The sequence below is a fragment of the Phascolarctos cinereus genome, unplaced genomic scaffold, assembly GCF_003287225.1.
Source record: "Phascolarctos cinereus isolate Bilbo 61053 unplaced genomic scaffold, phaCin_HiC Scaffold_4;HRSCAF=312, whole genome shotgun sequence".
Taxonomy (NCBI): Eukaryota; Metazoa; Chordata; class Mammalia; order Diprotodontia; family Phascolarctidae; genus Phascolarctos; species Phascolarctos cinereus.
Window position 1 is genome coordinate 435318984 of NW_027555847.1, and position 14424 is coordinate 435333407.

Here is a 14424-nt window from a genome sequence, read left to right on the forward strand (position 1 = left end):
TGGAGAGAGAGGAAAAAATTTCAAACTCAGAATCTTATTAATGTGAATTTTGAAAACTAAACAATAATTAATTAAAAATAGTAAGGGCTATTGATAACTAAAAAAAAAGGTCTGACTGAGAAAAAAAATATCACAACAAAACAGTGTAATTTCGGAATATAACCCTTCAGAGGTACCTGAAAGCCAGAAGGGTTCTTATTGATTCTCATATAGTACAATAGTGGCTCTTCAACATTGCAATTAAAATAAGATGACCAATTTTTAAAACTCAGCTACTAACTTTTTTTCTTTTACATTTTCATTTCAATAAAGATTTATTAAGCCTCTATTTGCAAGGCAGTGAGCTTGGCATTAGGGATACAAAGATGTAAAATAACATAATCCATACAATTCTCAACCTAGGTTTTCAAGGAGCCTACAGTATAATTAAACCTAAACATCAAATCTGGTGCGTGGAGGAGGAGCCTTTGTTTGAGAGTCAGTCTGGTACATGAACAGGTACCTGGATGCATCCAAGTCCAGATCGTAATTTGCTCTTGAATGTTCTGTGTATCTTTACAAAGTATCACTCAGGGGATGCAATCAGATCATTGAAGTCAGATTTAACATCAAAAGAAGGTTGCTTTTGCAAAATAATTAATGCTGTCAGCTCCCAGATTTGGTAGGTTGATTACTTTTGAAGATCCATGTAGCCAAAGCAATGACCGAGACAGCAGTGACCAAAAACAGTCAAGTGAAAGGTATAGTGTGAAAGGTATAGTGAGGAAATACCCCCAAGCCACCAGGGACACATCACTCACTTCACATGGATTTGTCTGGGTCTGGAATGAATTCTACAACTGGGATTATCATGGCACCATTCTTGTTTATATAAGATACAAGATGACAAATTACTTTTCCTTAGTGTGTTTGAAGTCCAGCTTCCTCCTAAGCTTCTGGGAGGACTGTGGTTATTTCATTTGTGTCTCTGGGCTCCCTCTTTCCCCCTGGGAAGCACACTTCCCCTGGTAAGGTACTCTTTGATCTGACTGTGAAGAGCAGAGAAATCTTTCCTTCTTTAACCGACAAAGGTATTAGGACAGGTGTTTATTGATAACCACTGGGAAAACCTGGTTCCAATATCATGCTTTCTTAAGTGGGCCTTAGCAGTATCCTTGGTCAAATTTTGGCTTCAGTCGTTTCCCCTCAGCTATAATTTCAATTTGCATGTATATTTGTCTTAATAGTTGTCCTCACCTTTGATACATGTGTCTTCCATATTCCCTATTGGACTGTAATTCTTTTAGCTATGGTATCTTTAGTGTCTCCACATAATACTTGACCTAGCACTAGGCATTCAAGAAAATAATGACAAACCTGGAAATGATTAATATAAGAGCTGGGCAGGACTTTAGAACCTAAGATTAGCAAAGCTGGGGAACCTTTATACTCCCTCTTAACAGGTTTACAAAGTAGCATATCTCTAATAGCAGCAGATTTTAACCTCTTTGTATGTGTCATGGATTCATTGTCAAATGGGGTCTGGTGAAGCTTGTGAATCCTTTTTCAGAATAGTTTGGAATCATGAAGAACTGTGTTTAAAATGAGGCTCAAACACTAAGCTTGTAACCTTGAGCAAACCACTCTCTGCTTTAGCTTCCTCATCTGTAAAATGGAGTAATAATAGCACCTCCCTCAAAAGGTTGTTGAGAGGATCAAATGACATATTTGTATAGTGTTTAGCACAGTGATAGATACATTGTATGCGCAATACATTATTATAATTCAGTCTGTTTCTTCATTTGTAAAATAGGGATAATATCACCTAACTCCCAGAGCTGTTGTGAGGATCAAATGACATCATAATTATACAGTACCTCAGTACAATGCCTGGCACATAGTAGGTGCAATATAAATGCTAGTTAATATTATTAACATTATTAAAATTCAGCCTCAGTTTCTCCAAACAAAAAAATCATAACAGCATCTACCTCCAATGGTTGTTGTGAGGATTAAGTGAGAAAACACATGTAAATCACCTTTTAAACTTTTAGGTCCAATGTAAACGCCAGCTATTATTGTAAAATACATTGGGTTGCAAAGGAAACCAAGTGAACACAGTTTTCAAAATATATTAAAAAAACAGAAATAAAAAGTTCATGGCCCCAGTTTCTTAAGTCCTTTCCTACAGAGTGCTTTAAAGTGCCGCAGAGTCTGGGGGCTCCACCCCAGCTATGGGCCTAGGGACAGATGCCATCAGGTAGAAGGAATAAGGGGGCTAAAGAAGGTAGTGGGGCTTGTATTTGGGAGAACTGGGTCTATATTCCAGTCCTTCTCTTTACAGTTGTGCCTGCATTTGTCCTTGCGATGACGCCGGGCTTCCCCATGACCCTAGCTTTTGCTCTTGGGATGATCCAGCCAGAGAGGAGTGGGATCCCTCACAGTGGGCCCCTAACCCAGCCTGACACTAGCCCTCCGGCTTGGGCCTTACCATTGCTGCTCCATGGACTTCCAGCCACCTGCCGCCTCCCTCCAGGCACTGTCCTTCTAACTCTTTCTAGAAGAAAAAAAATAATAAACTTTTCATAGGCAGGAAAATACAAAGTTTGGAGTATTAAAGATTGGAAAAAAAATAATTACATTGATGAAACTGTCTTTATTCAAGGCTATACCAAACTATTTGCAGAAGAAGGTAAGATTTGATCAGCAGGTAAGTTTATAACACATATATATCTTCATCAGAATGCAAAACATCTATTCCTCCAAAAAAAAAAGTTTGGGCTTTTTTTTTTTCTGACAGCAGGCCTGGAAGTTTGTTCTCACTGGGTAAAGGGGAAGTAATACACCTGATAAATTATATATTGAGAATTATAATTTTCTTGAATTGCATAAATTGGCAAATCGAGATTAAATACTACAATATGACTTCGCACCATAACAGATGACATGAGAAATTAAGAAATTTATCCAAGTAATGGAGATATATATTTCTATTACCTGAGAAATTTCCTGATTTAAATCCTACTAAAAACCTATAGCATTGATTCTTAAACTTTTTTTGTGTTGCAGTGAAAGCTAAGGGGCCCTTCTTAGAATAATATTTTAAATAATTAACATAATGTACATCGGATAAAAATGGAAACTGAGATAAAAGTGTATTTTTTTTTCTAATCCAAGACCATGGATTCCCTGACACCTATCCATATTCTCCTTGAATTTCCATGCACCCTCAGATTGAGTCCCTGACCTAGGCTATAACCATAGCTCTACTTAATATCCAATATTCATTGTACAGTTAATACACAATGTGATGGTGAGTGTCTTAACAATGAATTAAATAATATGTCAAAAGTTGTGAATTTAAAACATAATCACATTAAAAATTGCAGCCAGGAAGGAACATGTCACATATGGAAAACATAATATTAAAAATTTGTAAGGTTTATTGTATAAAGGAATTAATTTGTCCCAATGAATTAAAACATCATTATAGGTTCACTAAAATAGACCCTTGCTTATATTGTCAAAGTGGCAATCAGAAGTAGGCTTAGGCTAGCAAATAGCTAGAAGTATAGTATAAATATTAGCATTTATTCATTATACATAGCTCAAGTTTATTTGAGCTTATAGTTTATAGAACATACACACGAAAAAAGCATGAGCATAACAGAGAAGGAACTGTAGTTTCAATGAGGAAGCTCTGTCTCCAATTTATAAATCAGAAACATACTATATGTTTCAGGTAAGTCACTTAATCTTTCAGTGTTATAAACATCTCTCTGAGACTCTCTAGGTTACAAAAAAGGTTACTAACTTCATTGGTAGGGGGAGTTTCCTTCCTGTGACTTCACTAAAACAATAAAATGAAAAGTATGTTAAAAGTAGAGTGTAAAAAGTGTGCATAGAGAAATGGCATTGGATTTTGAGTCAATCTACCTTGGTTAAAATTCTTAATTATGTCATATGTGAAACTGTTGACATTGGCTAAGTCATTTAAAGCTCTCTGTACCTACATTTCCTTTATATATAAAATGAGGATGTTAAAGAGATTGTTTCCAAGATTCCTTCCATCTCTAAATGGAGTCCTAAGAGCTACCCTGTGAGATTAGTTAGGGTAAATATTATCACTATCCTTATATTCCATATGAGTGAACCTAGGACTAGGAGAGTTAAGTGACTTGCCCACAGTTACATGGCTAGTAATTAGAAGAGTTGTGGATTGAACCTCTTTCTATAACACTATCTTGCCTTTCTGTTAAAAGCCAGCCCACAAACTTTGTTCAAGTAAAATGATGATCTGGGAGTCCTCATTGGAAGGTATTATTGAGACTGCCATCCCAATTTTTGATGTTCCCTAGGTCAGTTGTCCAATAAGGTGGACAAATTTATTCAATGAGCTGAATAAATGGATAGCAGGTTTCACTCTGCCAAACCAGATCTCTCAGTGGGCTCAAGTATTTCTGGTGAAGTTTCTCAATGGAAGCAGCACCTTACCGTAGGTTAAGGGAAAAACAAATATTGAGTGCTTACTTTATGCAAAGCATTGGGCTAAGCAATGGAGATGAATACAGAAAATCAAGACAATCTGTGTTCTCACAACATAGATAGGAGATTTTAGCTACAAGTAACATGATGAGGGGCCTTGTGGTACATAATGTGCAGTGGCGAAGCAAATGTACTGTACCTTCTTTAATATAATTTTTATTAATAAAACCATATTTGTTTCTCTTCCAACAATCATAGTGCTAGGAATATTATTGGAAAGAGCTTCTTTTGCAAGGGTTTTCAGTAACTATTATTACTAAGGAGGGGGTTATAACTGGAGAGTTAGGTATCGGATTATCTCTCCACAAAGTTCACTTCCCCAGGCTAGGAGCAGGCAAGAGGCCAATGCCGGTGGTCAAATGGATATAACTATTTATGGAATTCTTCTGGTCAAGATCTGAACTGTCTTCACCATGATCTGAGGGCAGGTGTGGGTGAAAGTGATTTGACCTACCTCATACAAGCCACCTGAAATCTCAGCCTCAGAGTCTCTAGCTCCTTCAGCTATGCTAGTTTCCCATGACAGGAAATGTAACTACATTTTACATTATTTTATTTTAACAAGTTTTGTCATAAGTTGTTATAAAGTCAACTAAGACCACAGAAATTATTCATGTTTTCATTCAAGAAAGAAAATACATCAGAATTTACCTTTAACCTTTCAAATGATATAAATTGGGAATCAAAATGTTACATGAATTCATTTCCATCTATTACAGCATGTGACATAACCTTTTCATTTCCTTGACCTCAACAATTTCTCCTAAACGTTTATGCTTTGAAGTGGTAGATTCTGTGTTTGTTTGGGGTTAGGGCTGTTGATTGGTTTGCTTAATTTTTTTTTGGTGGGGGATAGGGTTCAGGGGAGAGATCTAGAAACACCAGCAAATAGAGAAAGTATGTTCAGAGTATAGTTACAATTAAGACTTTTCAATTTGTGCATCTTCCTTCTATGGACAAAAGCGTATTCTCTCCCTCTACTGTGTTTCAACTCAGTTTATTAGAAGGGGTAAAGAAGCTTTAGAAGTTCTGAAATCCGTTTATTAAAATGTTTATTCATTTCCTCATGCACACCTTTTTCCTGGCATTTTACTCAACTAAGTAAGCTCTGAGAACCATTTGAATATTAATTTCATAAATTATTTATTGAAGATTTAAAGACTTTATTAATAATGCTTTGAATTTTGAACTTTAACTCCCATACCCCCACAATGAAATCCGGATAGAAATGGAATGCAGCAGCTACCCACCTATCAGTTGTATTGTTCTGTTTTGTTTTGCTTAAGTTTTCTGAACATCCAGTTATAAAAAAAACATTTTAAGTTTTCCGGGCCTTTCCAGAACAACTTAAAAATAAAACGAAACATGGTATATATGGTATATTTATTTATACATATACATGTGTGTGTATATACACATCTACATATATACATATATGTGCCATATATCTGTGTGTATATTCAAGTTACCATTATTGATTGATTCAGCTTCTCTCTGTCTCTACCTTAGCAGTTTTTAAATTTTTTGGGGGTGGGGAAGCAATGGGACGGACCAAACTATATAATTCCTATGAGAGATAGAGTCAGTAGAAAGCAAGGGATCTTTGAAAGGGGAGGGGACACATAATAATGGAAGAGGGATCTACTAATCTCTAAAATGTTAAAGCAGAGGCTTTTCTTTTCTTTTCTTTTTCTGAAGTATAACAAACATTTCCTACCACAGCTTAAAAGTAGTGTATTCCCACTCTTTCTTTATGGACCTGGCCAGGCAGGCGTGGAAAGAGGTGACTGGTCACCACAGAGTAATGAAAGCCCTATAAGACCTGGAAGGTGGTCCAATAAGATGTACATTGCAGAGAAGACACAGGTGGAGCTGCAGTGAAGGGGAAAAGTAGCTCTAGGTGGGAATCAATTTTACTATGGCATAAAACTTCATTTCTTTAGCTTGGGCATATTTCAAGTAAGCTGAAGCATTTTTACAGTCATTCTATTACTCAGAATAAATAGTTTGATGCTGTTTACCTAAGCACAGTGAGGCAGAAAAAAAAAATCAACATTTTTACAAGACCAGAGTAGTCTGTTCTTCAAATACAAACCCTCAGGTGATGGCCAGTGACGTTTGCTTTATGTGAATTTCAGGTTAAATGAATCAGACAGTTAATGGAATACAATTCCTCCAGAGGCTGATTCTTCTAGAAAGAACTTTAACCAACAGAAATCCTATCTCCAGAATCCATTAAAAAGAGGTTAATCTCCCTCTCACAAACTTGTAGTGATTTTGGATAAAAATAGGAGTTTATAGGTAGTTCAACTATATTGGGTCTGCATCTTTGCATAAGTGTTTCACCTCCAGGCTATTGTCAGGATATCACCCTCTATGCTTCTTAATGAGCTAGGAAATCAATAAAACTGAAACTACACCCATTAAAAAAAGTGAAATGTTTGTTTACTATGGATATTTATGGTTGTGAAATTAATCTCCACTCTTTTATGGGTAAGACTAAGTACACTGTAATAGTACTGTGTGTGTGTGTGTGTGTGTGTGTGTGTGTGTGTGAATATACTATACCATTTTTCTCTGTCATTGCTGTCCTATTAGTATATATTCTATAGGACAGAGATTTTCAAATCAATGTATCAAAATCATAATTCACTTCTTTGCCTACTGTGGGTTAAGAATTTAATTACTTTTCTTGGACTTTCCAATACTTTAATCTTCCTAATTACCTATTCTTTAAAATTTCTTACATAGATTATCTAGAATAATCAGGGTGACTGATCTCCACAGATGTCTCTCTCAAATCACAGCCTGTTCCTTCTATTATCTCTTTCACAATATCTCACAAATTAAAAACATAATGTTCTGCATCAAAATGTATAAGCTACCCTATTAAAAAAAGCATGCCAATCAATCAGTGAAAATCAGGCTATATGTTAAATCTAGGCATACATACATAACACATTTTATATACACACACATATATGTGTGTGTACATGCATGCATGCACACACATATGTATGTGTGCGTGTGTGTGTACATGTAAATTCCCTCTCCCCCACACACCAGATAATCATTGTTTGGAAGCACTTTACTGACTGGCCTTTCAGACCAACCTGTATCTCTGTATCTGAACTAGAATCTTCTCTATAAAATACTCAACAAGTAGTGATCCCTTTTCTGGTTCAAAAACTATAATGAAGGAGAATTTATTACAATCCCAGACTGCACATTTTACATTCTGATTGCTATAATTGTAAGGAAAGTTTTCCTAACATCAAACTTAAATTTATACCTTAACAATTGCCAGACATTTCTTCTTTCCAAGGCTGCCAAGCAAGGATAAGATCTATCTACTCCAATGAGACATCTCTTTCCATATTTGAAGATCTTATGACCCACCTGTGTGTTCCTTGAAGGAAATGACTTTCTTTTGCCTCTTTTTGTATCACCTGTACTCAACACAGCATCTGGGCAACATAATAGATGCTTAATAAATATTTATTCACTTGTTGAATCATATTCAATAAGTCTCCAATTTAAACATATTAACAGTACCAAAATTGATTAGGCAGAGAATAAGTGGGTCTCTAAGTGAGCATGAGATTGTCAATTTCTTAATCAGTTCTCTGTTTAACAAATGTTAGTCTCCAAGTTTAGGGGTAGATTATCTAACAGAGGAATTTGTTAATGTAAGCAACTAGAACAAACAAAACCACTACACCTAAGATTAGAAGGAAAGCAGGAAACTGGAACAATGTTTATAGCACGTCTCTCTAAAAAAAAAACCTCATTTATCAAATATGTAGAGAAGTAAGTCAAATTTGCAACAAAAGAAAAAAAAAGAGCCATTCCCTAATTGATAAATTGGTCAAAGGATATGATGAGGCAGTATTCAGAAGAAAAATCAAAGCTATTTATAATCATATAAAAATTCTCAAAGTTACTGTTGATTAGAGAAATGCAAATTAAAACAACTGTCAGGTAATACCTCACATCTATCAGAATGGCTAATGTGACAGAAAAGAAAAATGGCAAGTGCTGAAGGGGATTTAGAAAAAATAGTACATGAATGCACTGCTGGTGGAGTTTTGAACTGGTCTGGCCATTCTGTAGAACAATATGGAATAATGTCCATAGGGCATTAAATCTGTGTACCCTTTCACCCAGCAATACCATTACTAGGTCTGTCTCCCAAGAAAATCAAAGCAAAGGGACATATTTGTACAAAAAAAATCTATAAAAGCTCCTTTTATAGGGGCTAAGAATTACAAATTTAGGGGATTGCCCATCAATTGAAGAATTTCTGAATGAGTTGTGGTACATGTTTATGCTGGAATACTGTTGTATAATACTAACTGTATATGGATATGATGGAATACTGCTGCATAATAATGAACAGGATGGTTTCAGAAAAACCTGGGAAGACCAATATGTACTCATTTAAAGGAAAAGTAGAATAAAATTTTTCAGAGTAATAGCAATAGTGTATGATTAAAACAGATGAGGTATCTGCTCTGATCAAGACAATGGCATGAGACAAATCCAAGGGATCACAATAAAGAATACTATTCACCTTCAGAGAGAAAAATTGATGAAGTTTGATTGAAGATAGAAGCATATTTTTTCACTTTCCTTATTTTTCTTGCCTTTTTTTTCCAGTGTGGCCAATATAGGAAAATTGTACATGATTTCGTATGTGTAATTGCTATTAAATGGCTTGCCTTCTCAATGAGTGGGGCAAAGGCAAAAAGGAGAGAGAATTCAGAACATAATTTTTTTGTGTCAAAAATAAGTAAATTTATTAAAAAAAAAAAACTTGAGCTAGCAAATGTATTTTAACTACTTTGAAATTTCCTATTCCCAGCCTACAAGTGGAAAGGAAAAGTCCTACTGCAAAGCAGAAAGATTTCTGGTATGTCTGATAGTAATTAGTGTATTTTATTTAGTTTGTCCAAGTGCAGAATAGTTCCTGCAGCATGATTCATTTCAAAAGTCCAAAGGGAAAAAAAAAAGAGTTCAAGATTCTAGATGGTTTATTGAGGTACTGAAATTAGTATTCAATATAAGTAGAAATATACCCTGATCACTTATGGAGAAATATCAGGAAGGAAGTAGCTAAAAGTATTCTTCTAGGCTCTCTATAAAGCCTAGTTTCTCTACATCCAAAAATTACACTATCTGATCTAGATTCATACGAACTGGACCAATTACGGAATGCAAAAAGTATCCTTACAGTTGTAAGATTCAGAGAAATTTTTAGCAGCACTGCCAAATGGTAAGGAAAATGAAAGTCCTTTCCAAGGCAGTCTTCATTACTTGTAACGGACATCATCCATTTCGAATTAATTTAATTTAATGTATTACCTGCCATATGTACTGAATTGTAGGACTTAACCAATTATACTAGGACAATATCATAGCCAAAATCAAAATATATCAAATTTATTTGATGTAATAATTCAGAGAACTGAAATACCACGTAATTAGTTTAAACAAGTTTTTTAAATTATATTGATAATTTTACATTAAATGATTGATAGTCAAAATAATGATACTTCCATTATATGAATTAATGAATGAATGGCCAACTATTGGACAGTGGTTTTGTTAGTCTAGCAATAATACTTTAATTAGATTTCATAAGAATTATATGGATAACAATTGTAATACCTTCCCCCACTGGTATATATAAGTTCCCAGTATTTTGGGAGTCCACATTCATCCAAAATCATGAGCTGCCATCATTGTGTTTACTTTATTAAGCCAATCAAACTAAATATTATTTCAAAACTCAAGCTATTTAATGAAATACAATTGTAAAGTATGGGACAGTATTGATTTTCTCAATAGAGAGGCATTCTATTTCATAGCTTAGTATGGCACCACTGGGGAAGAGAAAAGTAGGAAACATACGTGAGTAGAACATTTGAATGAAATAATAAATAGAGAACATGTCCGACCAGATTCAATCTTTTACCTGACATGACAGAGATGCTTGTATCTCCTGGTGATGTCACCTCCTCCTTTATGTTAGACATCTCCACTGTGCTGCTGCTTTTTTTTTTTTTTTTTGAGAGAGAGAGCTGATTTCTTTTTTTTAATTTTATTAATTTATTTTGATTTGTGAACAATCACTCCCATATGCTTTAAATTAAAAAAAGAAAGTTTAAAATTTTTCTCAGCCTTCCTCCCCACCACCCTCACCAAGATGGCGCACAATCTCATGTAGGCTACACAATTACATTCTTATTAAATATATTTTCACATTAGTGGAGTTGTAAGTAAAAATTAAAACCAACAGGAGGAACCATTAGAAAGAGGAAACAAAACTCAACAGAAGAGAAAAACATGACAGTGATTCAACTTCCACAGTTCTTTCTTTGGATGTGGATAGCATTTTCCATCACGAGGCCTGTGGAGATGTCTTTGATCCGGTATTGCTGAAAAGGGTTAAGTTTATCAATATTAGTCATCGCACAATGTGACTTTTATTGTGTACAATGTTCTCTTGGTTCTGCTCACTTCACTCAGCATCACACCATACAAGTCTTTCCAGGTTTTTCTGAAGTCAGCCTGTTCATCATTTCTTTTATCACAATAGTATTCTATTACATTCATATACCACAACTTGCTCAGCATTCCCCAATTGATGGGCATCCTCTCAATTTCCAATTCTTTAGCACTACAAAAAGAGCTGCTACGAATATTTTTGTACATGTGGGTCCTTTCCCGTTTGTATGATCTTTTGGGGATATATCCCTAGAAGTGCTATTGCTGGAGATGAAACGGTATGCACATTTTTATAGCCCTTTGGGCATAGTTCCAAATTGTTCTACAAAATGGTTGGATCATTCCACAAATCTACCAACAATGCATTAGTGTACCAAATTTTCCACATCTTCTCCAACATTTATCATTTTCCTGTTTTGTCATGTTGGCCAATCTGATAGGTGTGATGTGGTACCTCAGAGTTGTTTTGAATTGCATTTCTCTAATCAATAGTGATTTAGGGCATTTTTTCATATGACTGTAGATGGCTTTAATTTCTTCATCTGAGAAATGTCTGTTCATATACTTTGACTATTTATCAATTGGGGAATGGCTTATAGTATTATAAATTTTTCTTAATTCTCTATATATTGTAGATATGAGGCCCTTATCAGAAAGACTGGTTGTAAAAATTCTTTCCCAATGTTGTACTCTCCTTCTAATCTTAGTTGCATTGGCTTTGTATATGCAAAACTTTTCAATTTAATGTAATCAAAATTATCCATTTTGCTTTTTGTAATGTTCTCTATCTCCTGTTTGGTCATGAATTCTTTTCTTCTCCATAGGTCTAATAGGTAAACTATTTCTTGTTCTCCCAGTTTGCTCATTGTATCAGCCTTTACATCTAAATCATGAACCCATTTTGACTTTATTTTGGCGTATGGTGTGCGATTTGGGTCTATGCCTAGTTTCTGCAATACTCTTTTCCAGTTTTCCCAGCAGTTTTTTTTTTCAAAGAGTGTGTTCTTATGCCAGAAGCTGGGGTCTTCGGGTTTATAAAATAATAGATTACTGTAGTCATTGACTGCTGTGTCTTGCATATTTAATCTATTCCACTGATCCACCACTCTATTTCTTGTCCAGTACCAAGCAGTTTTGATGATTGTGCTTTATAATACAATTTAAGATCTGGAATTGCTAGGCCACTTTCCCCTGAATTTTTTTTCATTAGTTCCTTTGATATTCTGGACCTTTTGTTCTTCTAAATGAATCTTGTTCTTATTTTTTCTAACTCTATAAAATAATTTTTTGGTAGTTTGATTGGTATGGCACTGAATAAGTAAATTACCTTAGCTAGAATTGTCATTTTTATTATATTAGCAACTGAAGTTTTTCCAATTATTTACATCCTATTTTAGTTGTGTGAAAAGTGTTTTGTAATTGTGTTCATGGAGTTCCTGGGTTTATTTCAGGAGGTAGACTGCTAAATATTTTATAATGTCTGCAGTAAGTTTAAATGGGATTTCTCTTTCTATCTCTTGCTGTTGGCCTTTGTTGGTAATATATAGACATGCCTATGATTTATGTGAATTTATTTTATAGCCTGCAACTTTGCTAAAGTTGTTTATTATTTCAAGTAGTTTTTACTTGATTCTCTAGGACTCACTAAGTATATCATCATGTCTTCTGCAAAGAGTGAAAGCTTTGTTTCTTCTGTGCCTATTTGAATAACTTCAATTTCTTTTTCTTCTCATATTGCTAAATTTATAATACTACAAGCCATTCCCCAATTGATAAATAGTCAAAGTATATGAACAGACATTTCTCAGATGAAGAAATTAAAGCCATCTATAGTCATATGAAAAAATGCCCTAAATCACTATTGATTAGAGAAATGCAAATCAAAACAACTCTGAGGTACCACCTCACACCTATCAGATTGGCCAACATGACAAAACAGGAAAGTGATAAACATTGGAGAAGATGTGGGAAAACTGGAACACTAATGCATTGTTAGTGGATTTGTGAAATGATACAACCGTTTTGTAGAACAATTTGGAATTATGCCCAAAGGGCTATAAAAATGTGCGTACCCTTTGATCCAGCAATAGCACTTCTAGGGCTATATTCCAAAAAAATCATATGAATGGGAAAGAACCCACATGTACAAAAATATTCATAGCAGTTCTTTTTGTAGTGCTAAAGAATTGGAAATTGAGAGGATGCCCAGTACAATACTGAATAACAGTGGTGATAATGGACATCCTTTTTTCACCCCCGATCTTACGGGAAATGCTTGTAGCTTGTCCACATTGCATATAATGCTTGCTGAAGGTTTTAGATAGATGCTATTTATTATTTTAAGGAAGATGCCATTTATACCTATGCTTTCTAGTGTTTCTTAATGGTGATGGGTGTTGTATTTTGTCAAAAGCTTTTTCTTCATCTATTGAAATGATCATGTGGTTTCTGTTGGTTTTGTTGCTGATATGCTCAATTATATTGATAGTTTTCCTAATATTGAACTAACCCTGCCTTCCTGGTATAAATCCTACCTGGTCATAGTGTATTATTCTTGCAATAAGTTTCTGTAATCTATTTTCTAATGTTTCATTTAAAATTTTTGCATCTATATTCATTAGAGAAATTGGTCTATAATTTTCTTTCTCTATTTTGACTCTTCCTGGTTTAGGTATCAGCACCATATCTGTATCATAAAAAGAACTTAGTAAGACTCCTTCTTCACCTATTTTCCCAAATAGTCTATATAGTATTGGAATTAATTGTTCTTTAAATGTTTGATAGAATTCACATGTAAATCCATCTGGTCCTAGAGATTTTTTCCTAGGGAATTCATCAATGGCTTGTTCAATTTCTTTTTCTGAGATGGGGTTATTTAAGTATTTTACTTCCTCTTCAGTTAATCTGGGCAATTTATATTTCTGTACATATGTATCCATTTCTCTAAGATTGTCAAGTTTTGTTGGCATATAGTTGGGCAAAATAATTCCTAATTATTGTTTTAATTTCCTCTTCCTTAGTGGTAGCTTCACCCTTTTCATTCTTGATACTACTAATTTGGTTTCCTTCTTTCTTTTTTTTAATTAAATTAACCAAAGGTTTATCTATTTTATTGGTTTTTTCATAAAACCAGCTCTTAGTTTTATTTATTAGTGCAATAGTTTTCTTAATTTCAATTTTCTTAATTTTTCCTTTGGTTTTCAATATTTCAAATTTGGTGTTTGATTGAGGATTTTTAATTTGTTCTTTTTCTACTTTTTTTAGTTGTATCCCCAATTCACTGATCTCCTCTTTTCTATTTTATTTGCAGAAGCATTTAGAGATATAAAACATCCCCTAAGAACTGCTTTCTCTGCATCCCATAAGTTTTGGTATGTTGTCTCATTATTG

At 34.4% G+C, this 14424-nt stretch overlaps 1 pseudogene; it reads right to left on the reverse strand.

The window, feature by feature from the left end:
• Positions 1 to 478: 478 nt before the first annotated feature.
• On the reverse strand, positions 479 to 2484 carry LOC110214724 (peroxisomal coenzyme A diphosphatase NUDT7-like; annotated as a pseudogene).
• Between the last annotated feature and the right edge of the window lie 11940 nt (positions 2485 to 14424).